Source organism: Panthera leo, chromosome Y (assembly GCF_018350215.1).
Source record: "Panthera leo isolate Ple1 chromosome Y, P.leo_Ple1_pat1.1, whole genome shotgun sequence".
In the NCBI taxonomy this organism is placed as follows: Eukaryota; Metazoa; Chordata; class Mammalia; order Carnivora; family Felidae; genus Panthera; species Panthera leo.
Window position 1 is genome coordinate 3,758,580 of NC_056697.1, and position 14,025 is coordinate 3,772,604.

At 43.5% G+C, this 14,025-nt stretch overlaps 1 protein-coding gene across 2 annotated transcripts in view; it reads right to left on the reverse strand.

Moving 5' to 3' along the window:
* The window catches only part of NLGN4X (neuroligin 4 X-linked), a 315,466-nt gene that overhangs the window by 265,890 nt on the left and 35,551 nt on the right, over nt 1–14,025 (reverse strand). For both annotated transcript variants that reach the window (XM_042926569.1, XM_042926570.1), the window contains exon 3: nt 10,608–10,694. The gene's annotated coding sequence lies outside the window, so the exon portion shown is untranslated. The remainder of the gene's footprint in view (nt 1–10,607; nt 10,695–14,025) is intronic.

Here is a 14,025-nt window from a genome sequence, read left to right on the forward strand (position 1 = left end):
CAGCAGGGGAACCAAACAGCAATTCCAAATCACAGGGATACCATCCAAGTTCAGGTGGAAGCCATGTGCAAAACCAAGATGGAGAAGGAGGTAGCCTTTTCTTAGCTTACAAGGCTGAGAAGTGGGGTCCGTCTCTTCCTTGCTAAGGACATCTCCTTATGACTCCCTGTCATCTACTACTTATCATACTTTTCAGAGCTCACAGGACACGATAAAAATAAATTAACATCCCATCACCAAGATCCCTTGGTTTTTAGTAAATTCACCTCCTTTGGTGTCTGAAAAGTGCTTGTGCAGCTTTAGGAAGGGAGTTCAATTTGCAAAGGCTCCAACACAAGAAACCCACAGAGAACAGCAGCGTTAAGTGCATTTCCACGTGGGCGAGCGCTCGACTAAACCTTACTTCATGAAACGACACCGAAATACCAATTAACATGAAAGACGTCCCATGTAATGCTGGATATGTCTGCTTCTTGGAGATCGTGAACACTAAACGCACTTGTTTGCTGTTTATAACATAGAAAGTAGCAGCAGAAACTGTATTAAGGAAAAAAAACTCAACTATGATTTCCCTCAAAAAAAAAAAAAAAAGAAAAACAAAAAAACCAGAGAGAGATCAGAGTTGCTGTAAACTTCAGGTAAGTGGTTCTCTACATGACCTTCAGAAGGTCTAAACTGCTGAGAGCAATTTTTTTTTTTTTTTTTGTAATCTTCACTTTCATTTCTTGATGTTATTTTGAAAGCATTATTCTTTAGGATTTTCCCTAAGAGCAGAGCCGCCCTGGCCTACATTTTTCTTGACGTGCAATGCATGTAAAGCATTCCTGGGGATAACACTACTGCACTACGAGGCACCAATATTTCGCTGGTCTCCCTCTAAGCGACAGGGATGGTAACTCTCTGTGCTTCGGGGAGAACTTAATTCTCACCTTGCTTGGTGCATCCACCGTTCTCCAGAATGTTAGGAAGGGGCTGTGTGGAACCAGGAGAGTCTAGGTCATTTGCAACATTTGCCGTCTTTTGACAACTGTGCGTGAATGTCAATGAATTTTAGCAGACGCTACAGAGAACGCTCAAGTTTAATGGGTGTTTAAGTAATCGATTACGATACACCCAACACAGACGTGCGCGTGGTACGAAACGAGTACGAGTACATTTATGAGAGCGGGACAAAGTAGGGAGACCATAGCTAAACACCATTTTCACCGCTTCTGCATTAATTCAATAAGTTCAATAATTAAATATTAATTCAATTAATTCAATAAATCATTTCTGACCCTGTGGGGGCACTGTGTCAGACAGGGTGGCGGTTACCACGTTACAAAATATTTTCTATACCAGAGGGATTTTTCAGAGTAGTTGGGAAGTCAGACATTTAAGTAAACTAGACAAGAGAACGCAGTTGATGGAAGTGACCTCTTCAATAAGTGATAATCACAGAGGAGAAAGACGTCCCTGAGAAATGACACTTGGGTGACATAATGACATAAGACAAAATGGGATTTTTTTCAGGAACTCAGATCCAGGGAGGAAGGTCTGCTAAGGGAGGGGAAGAAGGCAGCACATCAAGACACATGAGGGTCTGAGTCAATACTGCTGGTTCTGGAAGGTTCCAAATGGTTTGACATGCCTCAGACAGAGCACGTGGAGGGTTGTGAGAGATGGGGTGCCATAGGGGGACAGGGGCAGGTTACCAGAAGCCATACTGGCAGCCCCAGTCTTTGTTCACACAAGAGAGGGCCCTCCCTCCCTCAAGTACAAAGGGTAGGATTCCAGAAGGAGACAGAGTGAAGAAGGAAGGGGTGTGGGTATCAAGATAAGGGAGGAGGGCTCTGGTGGACAGACTCAGAAGCAGCCTCGGGAAGGACGAGGAGGCACAAGAGCTTGGCAGAGATGAGAAGAACATCCCAAAGAAGGAGACAGATGTCCTGGAGGTCATGGACGATGACAGCTGGAACGCACCTACTGGTGCTCACAAGTTCATGACCTACTAAGTGTAGAAGGCTGAATAATGACCCCCGGAGTCATCTACTTCCAAATCCCCAGAATCTCTGATCCTAGAGCAACGGGCACTGACCACTGTGCAATCAGAAATCCACACCTAACTTATGATTCCCCAAAAACTTAGCTAGTAATAGCCTTCTGTTGATGGGAAACCTTACTAACAACATAAAGTCAATAACATATTTTGTATGTCATATGTGTTATATACTGTATTTGTACAACAAAGTAAGCTGAAGAAAAGAACAAGTTCTTTTTTTCTTTAATGTTTATTTTTGAGAGACAGAGAGAGGGTCGGAGAGAGAGAGGGACAAAGGATCCAAAGTGGGTTCTGTGCTGACAGCAGAGAACCTGATATGGGACTGGAACTCAGGAACTGTGAGATCATGACCTGAGCCAAAGTCGGATGCTTAACCAAATGAGCCACCCAGGCACCCCAGAAAAAAAAAAAAGAAAAAAGTTCTTAAGAAATTCACAAGGAAGAGAAAATACATTTGCAAGACTGTAGTGATAAAGAAAGAAATTCATGTACGAACGGACCCGGGGAGTTCCGACCCATGTTGTTCAGCAGTCAATTGTGTATACCTTCCCACGGCAAAGGGTTTTAAAAAGACGTTGCAGATGTGATTAAGTAAAGGGTCTCAAGTTGAGGAAATGATGCTGGGTGATCTGGGTGAGCCCAGTGTAATTGCAAGGTTCCTAAGACAAGGAGGAGGGAGTCAGAGTCAGAGAAGGAGTGACCACACATGACTGGTGAGGCAAAGAGGTGCAGTGATGTGGGGTGACAAGCCAAGGGATGCTGGCAGACCCTGGATGTGGGGAAAGGCATGGAAATGGTACTCTACCATACAGCTTCCAGAAGGTACCAGCCCTGGGGATGCTTTGGTGTTTGTCCCCGACAACTCACCTTCAGAGCTGTATTTATGAATGTGTGCTATTCAAACTGTTAAGTCTGTGATCATTTGTTACAGAAGCCGTGAGAAGCTAATGCCTGGCAGAAAGAGCAGAAACTAAGGAAGATAATTGCTACTTCTTCATTAAGAAATACACAGTAGGTTGGGGCACTTTTGGGGGCTCAGCTGGTTAAGCGTCGACTCTTGATTTCAGCTCAGGTCCTGATCTCACAGGCTGTGGGATCGAGCCCCTCATGGGGCTCCGCAGTGACCGCGTGAAGCCTGCTAGTGATTCTCTGTCTCCGTCTCTCTCTGCACCCCCCACGGCTTGATTGCACGTGCATGCATGCACGCACTCTCTCTCAAAATAAGTAATCATTAAAAAAAAAAAAGAAACACACAGTAGGCACAGGCACAGAGGTGCGGGTGAAAGAGTTCAAACCCAGGGAACCTAAGAAAGAAATCCATATGAAAGATCCTCAGGAGACATCCAGCAGAAAGCACCAGTGAGGACGTGTTCGCCATGAGAGCTGGTGTGTGCTTTCCACCCCCTGAAATGTCATGTCATTTTGAAATTTCCTTTGAAAGCAGTTAAGCCATTTCCAAACAAAGAAGTGTTCTACTTCCTCCTTAAGGTATATGATCAATTCATCAGTGTTCAGCTACACAAAACCAAGATGGCGTCACCATTGACAATGACATCAAATGGTCTCTATGCACTTTAGATTAAATGGACTTAAATGGACTTCCTCCTTAAATCGGTTCTAATTCTGGTCAGATATTCTAGAATCCCAACTCAGTAATCTTTTACTCCCTTGTAAAAATTTAAACGATGGTTGGAGCACCTGGGTGGCTCAGTCAGTTAAGTGTCCGACTCTTGGTCTCCACTCAGGCAGGTCACAATCTCACACTCTGTGAGATCAAGCCCAGTATCAGATTCTGTGGAGGGCCTATTTGGGATTCTCTGTCTCTCTCTCTCTCTGCTCCTACCCTACTCTCTCTCTCTCTCTCAAAACAAATAAACAAAAAAGAACTTAATTAAAAAAATTTTTAAACAGTGGTCAATGACACATCATTTCCAAGGCTGGTTCTAAGACTTAGAGACAGAAATGGCAATGATCTTTAAATAACCTGACAACCTGTTGATGGTAAACCATGATCAACACAGTAAAATGTTTACACAGTAATGTGATGTTTCCGAGCATAAAATGATAAATCACAGTTACTCACTGTCAGCTGCAGTCCCCCTCATTCATTCGTGTTTGAGCCAGGATTTGGTTTAAATATTTTAAAAATGCACACTATGGTATCTTATCAAAAGATTAAATTAGTTGAGAATTGCAGTGAAGTCATGATCACAGAAGGCTAAATGTAAATACTAACCAGAACAGAGCAAAGGGACAGCTATTATGACAGGCCACCTCTGTGGCCACCATATTTCCCATTGTAAAGCTTACCTTCATTATGAATCTATAACTTTGGAAAGGTAAAAAATTAATGAGGACACGTATCTTGGACACAGAGGGCTCTTCATTCATCTGATGCCATTTGCTTATTACCTTGCCAGATTTTATTTGTTAACCTTCTTCCCAGAACAGCATAATTTGAACAAGACAATCAATTACCATTAAAAGGACAAGTGAAAGACTAAGCATTCCCCAAGGAAGGCTTACATTTTCTAAGTAATTGAGAAGAAAATATAGCAGCTAAAATAGTAGTCCATTTAGAAGACTTAATTACAGATAAGTCAATGGCAAATAATTTATATTCTTCTGTGCATATACATAAGACCAGAACAAATACTGGAAAACCAAATTTCTAGAATCCACACTTCAGTGCTTCCATGTGGCTCTTAACCTAGAGTCAAATACCATAAGACACTGCGTTTATTTCCTTTTCATTCCAGATTCACAAAATGCAAGGAAGAAGCTAATACTTACTCACCCCTGGGTAAAAAATAAAATGTTTGGTTTACCTAATGTGATACTGTGATTTATAATAAGAAAATTATATTGGGTCTTCATCCCCCTTTCCAGCAGAGCTCCTAAAACCCTTGGAATTTCCTAAGTGGTAAAAGCAAAAATGGTGTTTTTTGTTATGTTAATGAAGTGATTTTTGGAAAGTATCTACCAGCGGGTGCTGGTTGCTAATGGAGACATCCACATGATTGATTAGAGAACTGTAACTTTTTGTCCTACCTCTGACCCTTGGGGAGGGGACAAGAGCTGGAGGTTGGATCAATGGCCAATGGCCAACGACTTAATCAACCAAGCCTGTGAAATGACGAAGTCTCCATAAAACGGAAAAGGATGGGATTCGGAGAGCTTGGAGGTCAGTTGACATGGAGGTTTGGGGAGAGAGGTGCATGTGGAGAGACTAGGGAGGCTCCACGCCCTTTGTCCATACGTTCATCCTTTCCAGAAAGCTGCTCCTGAGTTAAACCCTTTTATAATATAATAAACTTGTGATCTGGGAGTAACGTGTTTGTTTGAATTCTGTGAACCAGCCACTTTAGCAGATTAATGGAACCCAAGGAGGGGGCCATTGGAACCTCGGATGTATACAGCTCCAGGATTTTCTGTATAATAGAAACAACTTGCAGCCTCTCGGAGGCTTCAGTTTGTAGGGAAGCTTCAGGCATGGAAGGGTGCCTTCCCAGAGCTGGACAAAACTGGCAGGCTTGTTCCCTGCACATCTCAGCTGAAGGGACAGGAGGAGGTAAGGGGACTCGTCCAATGTCACTAACCCATGTGGTCTGCTCAGCCAGAACTAGACGCTGACCCACTTCAAAGCACCGGGTTGAGTGCGTTGACTTGCACTGACTCAACATTTCCTGAGAATGCCCTGTGTGCCATGCACCGTGCTAAGGATAGGGAAGAGGGAAGAATTTTCCACTTAAATTTTTCAAGTGCGTATAAAGGACCCTGGGAAGGTTCACGTAAGGGGACGATGAGCGATGCTGAAGTCCAGTGAACTAACCATCTTGATATGGATTATGTTACACTTAGTGTCACCAAGGTCCTAAGTTTTTGCCTTGCCCCATCACCCCACGTCATGGTTAAACAAAGTAATACTTCAGGACACCACGGACAATCGTGTTTCAGCATTCACTGGGGAAAGGGACGAAGTAGGGCGTATGAAAAGAACATTCTTAAGCAAAAGATCCTCAATCATCTACAACTGAAATATAGTTTGTTAGTCGTTACTACCAGAGCATGCCAAGTATGACATCCGATAACCTGCAGGAACAAAACAAAACGACGCCATTCCCTATGGATATTAATTACCCACTTGAAGAAAGCGTGCTGAGTCAGAATTATCTCGCTCTCCGATTCTCCAACACACCAAACATGGAATCAATGAACTCCCTGGTTTTGACTTCATAAAATGCACTTCATTAAAAAGGTGAGTGAAGCAGAATAAAAATTCCAGTAAGTGCCTGCAGTTAATCAAAGGTTGTTTTTTCTAGATCAGGAAACAAATGGACTGGGGCATGGCAAAGCCAGGCAAGGGGGCTCCCCGTGGTTAGCTGCCTTCATTGGGAACCTCACCCTTAACCAACAGAGCACTGAGCACAGACGGCCACCACAGCCAGAGAGGACGCACGCTAATTGGCGTGTGTCAGCTGCGTCACATCTGTTGTGTGGACTGGTGGCCGTCAAATCTCTCCCTGGTGCATAGAGATTTCACAGGGGACATTCCAGAATGCTCCCAGACCCCACTGATGCATGCATTCCAGACTGCAGGTTACAAACACCTGCTGTCTGTTTAAAAGGTTGAAGAGGACGCATTAATAGAATTCCCGATGTGAAAACATACATACGTATATGCATGTATTATATATATATGCCTCTAATAATTGGTTTTATATTAATATATATGACTAATTTGTGAATCCAGGGTGTTTACCATGAATCGCACTCCCACCCTCCAAAGAATCCCACCCTAAAGTACAGATTGGTAAGTTCATTGTACAGGGTCATATAATAAGTATTTTTGGCTACCAGGCCCTGTGCTCTGGGACGATCATTTAACTCTGGGGCAGTAGTGTAACAGAGCCGTGGACAAAAAAGTAAATGCCAGGGGCGCCTGGGTGGCTCACTGGGTTAAGCACCCAGCTCTTGATATTGTCTCAGGTCATGATTTCATGGTTTGTGGGACCGAGCCCTGCATGGTCTGTGCTGATGGTGCGGATCCTGCTTGGGATGCTCTCCTTCTGTCTCTCCTCTCCTTCTGTCTCTCCTCTCCTTCTGTCTCTCCTCTCCTTCTGTCTCTCCCCTCCATCCACTCACACTCGTGCCCTTTCTCTCTCAAAATAAATAAAGAAACCAAACAACAAAACAAAACAAACCAACGCCAACACCAACAACAAAACAAAAACCCGTAAATGCCAGAGTGTGGCTGTGTTCCAATAAAACTTTATAAAAACAGGTGACTTCCCAGTGGCCATAGTGGGCTCACCTTATGCCTTCGCGTGTCTCACGGTCATTTACTCAAAAGCTGAGTTTATGTAGGTCTTCCAGAGATCAATAAAATAAGCTTACACATAAATAACTTATAAATAGTGTATAATGATCTACTTTACTAGATACACTTGCCCCTTCTTTCTACTCTGAAATATATCGCTTTGGCAGAAAAGCAGCATTACATCAGGGGGGAAAAATGGGCAGTATTATATTGGTACAAAACAAACATTACAGGTCCAAAAAATAGTTGAAACGAGAAGGATCAAAGAGACCCAAGAACAATTTATATTTACATTATATGTAATATGTGTGTATGTCATATACAACATTACATATATTTGCATTATTATTATATTTATATATATTCTATACCATTACATTTTTTAAATTTTTTTTAAATTAAAAAGAAATTTTAACGTTTATACATTTTTGAGATACAGAGAGACAAAGTGTGAGCTGGGAGGGGCAGAGAGAGACGGAGACACAGAATCCGAAGCAGGCTCCAGGCTCTGAGCTGTCAGAACAAAGCCTGATGTGGGGCTCAAACCCACAAACTGTGAGATCATGACCTGAGCCAAAGTCGGACGCTTAACCGACTGAACCACCTAGGCGCCCCTTAAACTTTATCGTTATATTTAAGTCTGCTTCCCAACTGGTGCACCAAATGGATTTACAGAACTACACTGCGTCCCTCCGAATCACAAATTGTTTAACAAAACATTCACTGGGATAATGTGTTCAGGACTAAATAGGCTGTAAACAAACCATCTCAACACTGGAATTTATTATTAGTCCCTAGGATTGTCCTGATCATCAGGATGTGTTCAGTATACTCCTAAATTGAGTTCCACAGAATACTGAACTTCCTAATTCCTAGTTCATCTATGAACTATGAAAGTTTCAGTTCCAGGACTGCCCTGAAAGGCATTTTCCTCGGCCAGCAGTTGCTAATTGAAGTAAGTCATCCTGGGAATACAATCAAGGCATTTCTACCATCGGTTCACCAAGACCGTCCCCGACTCCTAGGAAAATCCCCTGCAAAGAGTCTCCCTCCACAGTGTATGAAACCAGAAAATGCTCAGTCAACATTGTATAGAAAACGTGATAAAACTGGCATAGGCTGAAATTGTCAAGGATTAAAGAGGCTTAATGACTTCTCTGTATTTCCTAGACAGCTGGTTTTCTTCATGGACGATCCCAGATTCCTCATGGTGAGAAGCCTGATCATCAGGAACTAGCTACTTAGCAGCAGACCTAGATTAAAGCACCGATGCCCCGATGCACGTGTCTGTGTGCTTTTCCACCAAAGCCTGCCCCCCTTGTGAAGAGCAGTTACTCCAAATTAAGACCTACAGAGCTTTCCGTTCTGAGAATGCCCGAGAAGGAAAATCCCCTGTCGTTAGCTTTTCATCCAGCCACGCCATCCTCCGGAGACAGTGCAGGAAGGTCCAACGTGGGATCAACATGCATCAAGGCCACCCCAAACTGTGACCTCAAAGCACGCCCCGGCTCAGAGAGGCAGTTTAGACAGCCTCTTGGACAAACATGTCGATAATACCTGGTGCTTTCAAATGCAGATTGAGGTGAAGTGCATACGGCCAAAAAAATAATAAGTGTTCCTAGACTCAGAAGTCCTCATTCTCCTCTCCTGATTGTGCACTTTATATAATGTTCCCTTTGGGTTTCATTATGGGAGCTGTCACATTATGAGCTGTGACTTGTCTACAGCTCGGAGGCTGATGACAGACCTATTACCATTGCTTCTCCCTGGAACCAGGACGGCCTGATTATATTAAACAGAGTGCTTCCTGCACAGCGGCTAACCGAAATGATTACCACCAAGCTGCATCGGGTTCCTGTTCCAAAATCTTTTCGTGTGAGAAGGAAGACAGAGACTTCATGCCCTGGTTAGAAAGCAATGCTCGCCCAGATTGGAAAAAGGAAATAAAAATGAAAAAGGAATTTACATAATGTGCTGTTAATGATTATTGAGCTATATGCGCTGATGAGAAACGTGTGTGTCGAATACCTTTGGTAAAATAACCTATACAAGATAAAAATAGCAATCATTTTCTCATCTATAATCATCTTCCAAATCTGCATGTTCATAACAAAAGGGGGACAGCTTTAGTCTTTACTAACCAAACTTATCTTTGGAAAAAACAAAGTTTGGAAAAAACAAAGTTTCCAAACTTATCTTTGGAAAAAAAAACAACCTAGCATTTCTTCATGGCCGGAAATGGGGGAGGAATTTGGAAATCAAGTTTGTTGGGAACAAGAATCTCATACAAAACATGACCTTGACAATCGTGTAGAATCCAGGAATCCTACAGAAGTTTGTTACCGAAAGAGTAAAGATATGGAAATTATGTGGTCAGCTGTAGACAGAAGCTTAAAGCCATTTGTGGTCCAAACTGTGAGAAACGTTTGGATGCTGTGGCACTCAAACTGACAAGAAAAATGGTAGATAACGAATATTTGAGCAATATAATCACAAATACTACCTTATCAGGGCTTGAATGGACAGCTGAGCCATGAAAAGACATACGCATTTACTCAAAACATATTCAAACACATCCTTTCTCAAAATTAAGTATGGCAGGGGATGGGGGGTGGGTGCAGCAGACAGGTCCAGACTCTGAAGTGTGACATGATTTACTTAACAAGTTCAACCACAAATCATAACAGTATTCTACCCATTTCCCCTTCCTTGGGATCTGCTCTACTTATGTTCTCCAGATAGAGAGAAAGATCCTGTGGCCTCAGCGGGCCCCCACTGTACATTAGAACCACACGTCTGACATTTTGGATCCCATTCTGCAGGGGCACTGCCATTCAAGTGCCTCCGTACCTTGAGATGCTCACTCTAGCCCACTTGAGAAGCTCACAGTGGGCTTTCAGTGACCAATGGACTTGAGGGTAAATTTTGGATCGGCTTACATGAGGTGCATCAGAAGGTTGAGCCTCTCCTGTGGATACCTAATCTATGACATACACTCAGCATTGTGGCTCTTTGTATGAATAAGCAATTATTACAAAACTCTACATTTCCAATGCAGGCCATTGTATGTACTCCAAATAAGCTTGAAATCACTGCTTTGCACTTTGGTTCACTTCGAATAGATTTTAAAAAAGAAAGCTAATCTTACCACCAAAGTTGTCAGGAACGATTGCTAGATTGGATTCAACCAGGCTGCAAATCAATAACACATGCCAGCAGAGGCCAATGATTATTTTTAATACTTACCATTACGGTGTCCTTCTAAGAAGATGCCTTTAAAAATGCCTCCACGGACATATACTTGATGTCTTTTCCATCTCAACACATTTTTCCCTATTAAAAACAAGAAGAAGATACATTGGTCCCCTCAGTAAGAGAGATGGTGCGCCTGCTTCAAAGCCAATGGGATATTGCTCACACAACCTGTCTTTTGGGTTGTTCCAACAACTAGAGGGTCATGAACTAAGTTCCTTAGTAAGTCAAGCTCCTACTCATGATGGGCATCGACACGGGCGTGGCTAAATACAGACTCCACGTGGAGACACCCTGGTCCTCACGCAGCCTGGCGATTTACAATCAATGGAGAAAGACTGAGGTTTCCAGGGCCCGGTTCACCTGCATTCGCGTGGGCTGTGTTCCATCTCCACTGACAATGACAGTTCATTCAGTGGTCTATGTGAGACCCAGCTTATTCAAATCAAGACGTTTTCAATCCTTGGAAAATTCAGTTTGGGGGAAGAGTCAATGTTTTAGAAACTGTTTATTTACAGGAATAAACAGCCCTGCACAGCGTGTTCGTCCCCGACAGCAGCGGGTCAGGATGGGAAGGACCCAACGTGGTCATGTGTGCTTGGGGATGGGAAGGACCCAACGTGGTCATGTGTGCTTGGGGATGGGAAGGACCCAACGTGGTCATGTGTGCTTGGGGATGGGAAGGACCCAATGTGGTCATGTGTGCTTGGGGATGGGAAGGACCCAACGTGGTCATGTGTGCTTGGGGATGGGAAGGACCCAACGTGGTCATGTGTGCTTGGGGATGGGAAGGACCCAACGTGGTCATGTGTGCTTGGGGATGGGAAGGACCCAATGTGGTCATGTGTGCTTGGGGATGGGAAGGACCCAACGTGCTCATGGCCACTTGGCTCCACTGTGACAAACCTAGTGTCTATTTGAGCAGTGTTCATCCTGGGAGCAGTCACCATTATTCTTGTCAACTCAACATGGAATCTTCTCTTTAAAGGGTGACTCTCATACAACACTGCTCCTTCAAATTAATAGCTGAGGTCCAGATGAGGACCTCAACAAGGGAAGGTAGCTCCTTGTGGGCAGTTTGACAGGACAGTGAGTTGACACGGCCCACGGAGGTGCTCACCATTTTCTAGCTCTAGAAAGGGGAATAAGCGGAAAACGGGAATACATCGTTGGATGCACTTCTCAGGTTACCCCCGTGGTGGAAGAATATGAGTACCAAGCAAATGAGGTCTTTGGGTTTCAAAGGAAACAAGCCAGCACGTTATTAAACCGTAGGAAGGCAGGGTCATATTTTAATTATGTTCTGATTACTCATAACAACACATCCAGTTATTAAAATGTGTTTCATGAATACTGTTGATTAAAATATATTTGTGAGAATGAATTTGTATGGAACAACAATCATAATTGCATTCATCACAGCTGACCCTGCCACAGCCTTGCGGGGTACTATTATCACATCTGTTTACAGTTAAGAAACCGAGGGGCGCCTGGGTGGCTCAGTCGGTTGAGCGTGCAACTTTGGCTCAGGTCCCAATCTCATAGTCTGTGAGTTCGAGCCTCACGTAAAACTCTGTGCTGACAGCACGGAGCCTGGAGTCGGCTTTGGATTCTGTCTCCCTCTCTCTCTGCCCCTTCCCCATTTGCACTCTTTCTCTCTCTCAAAAACAGGTATTAAAATTTTTTTTAAAGAAGAAGAAACACCGATATTCACATGCAGAGTCACACAGCTCATCAGCTGGGAGGGAGGGCTGAGTCTACCTAGACATCAAAGACCACACACTTTACAATATCAAGCTGCATCGTCAACAAATGAATGAAATAGTAGCCACCCCATATATAGTGGGTCAACATTGCATATCCCGACTGCTGTATATACTGACTCATTTTATTGTCTCAACAAGCATAGAAGGTAAGGAAGGGCATCATCACCATTAGTTGAAAAAGGTGATTTAGAGGAGTATTAGCCAACTAGCCCAGGAGCATGGAGCTGTAAAAGGTAGGGGTGGACTTAAACGAGGCAGTGTGCCTTCTCTACACCTTGCTACACGAGTCAGGTGGGACAATGGACATCTTTTCTCTCCCACGTCCTCACTCCGCACTGTGGGAATCTACACCTCCAATGGTTTTCATCAGTGAAAAGGAGGCTATGTGATATCAATACCCAAGATAACCTCATAATGCGTAAGTGACAGACACCCAGTAGACGCTCATTGAATACTGGCCATTCTCGCATCATATCATTAATATTACAACATAGAAATTGGCCTTGTTTGTATTTCACCTGATCACACATCGTATCTAGGCTCACGACTCCAGGCAAGTGTTAAGTACGCAATCACAATGTATATTTATACGTGCTTCCGGAAAGTTCTACAAACTCTAGTATCAATTATGTCTCATGGGCCATACATATTTTTTCTTCTTTTTAATGTTTTTTAAAAATATTTATTTATTTTTGAAAGGGAGAGACAGAGCACAAGCAGGGGAGGGGCAGAGAGAGGGAGACAGAATCCGAAGCAGGCTCCAGGCTCTGAGCTGTCAGCACACAGCCCGACGTGGGGCTCAAACTCACGAACCATGAGATCATGACCTGAGCTGAAGTCAGTTGCTTAACTGACTGAGTCACCCAGGCGCCCCTATCTTTTTTTCTTGTAATGGGGTAGAGAAAAATATTCCTTAATTATTATTTTAAGGTTGGGTTTTGTTTCTGGGTTTGCTTTATGTTGTCGGTGTGTTATTTAAGGTATACAAGTGAGATGGAATGATTAATCACATTGGCATGTGTCTTATTTATTGTAAAATCTGATATTACACTAATCTGAGAGCACAAAATCCACATTCTCAGCATCTAGTGCTTACTGTGTGGTCATGTCCCTGATGCCATATCACTGGAAAGAATTCTGTTCATGCATGCTCACTCTGCCTAAGAGGACTGTACAGGAAAAATGTCTCCCCTCCCTCTCATTGTCTCCCATCCCTCTCTTACTGGGACCTACCCTCCATCCTGAGCACAGACTGCAGTACCTTTCCTGCTTTGCAAGGTTAAATACATCCCAAACACCTTTAGTTTCTTCTTCGAGGATAACCTGTGATGTGTGAACCCACAATGTGACACACTCCCAGATTGGTTTCTGTAAAGAAATGCCCAAATCCTCATGAGCCCGAGAGACAGGCAGGGCCCTTTATTATACCCATATGGCAGGGCACCTGGGTGGCTCAGTCGGTTGAGCATCCGACTTCAGCTCAGGTCACGATCTTGTAGTTCGTGGGTTCGAGCCCCGCGTCGGGCTCTGTGCTGACAGCTCTCCTGGAGCCTGCTTCGGATTCTGTGTCTCCCTCTCTCTCTGATCCTCCCCTGTTCATGTTCTCTCTCTGTTTCTCTCTCTCAAAAATAAACATGAAAAAAAAT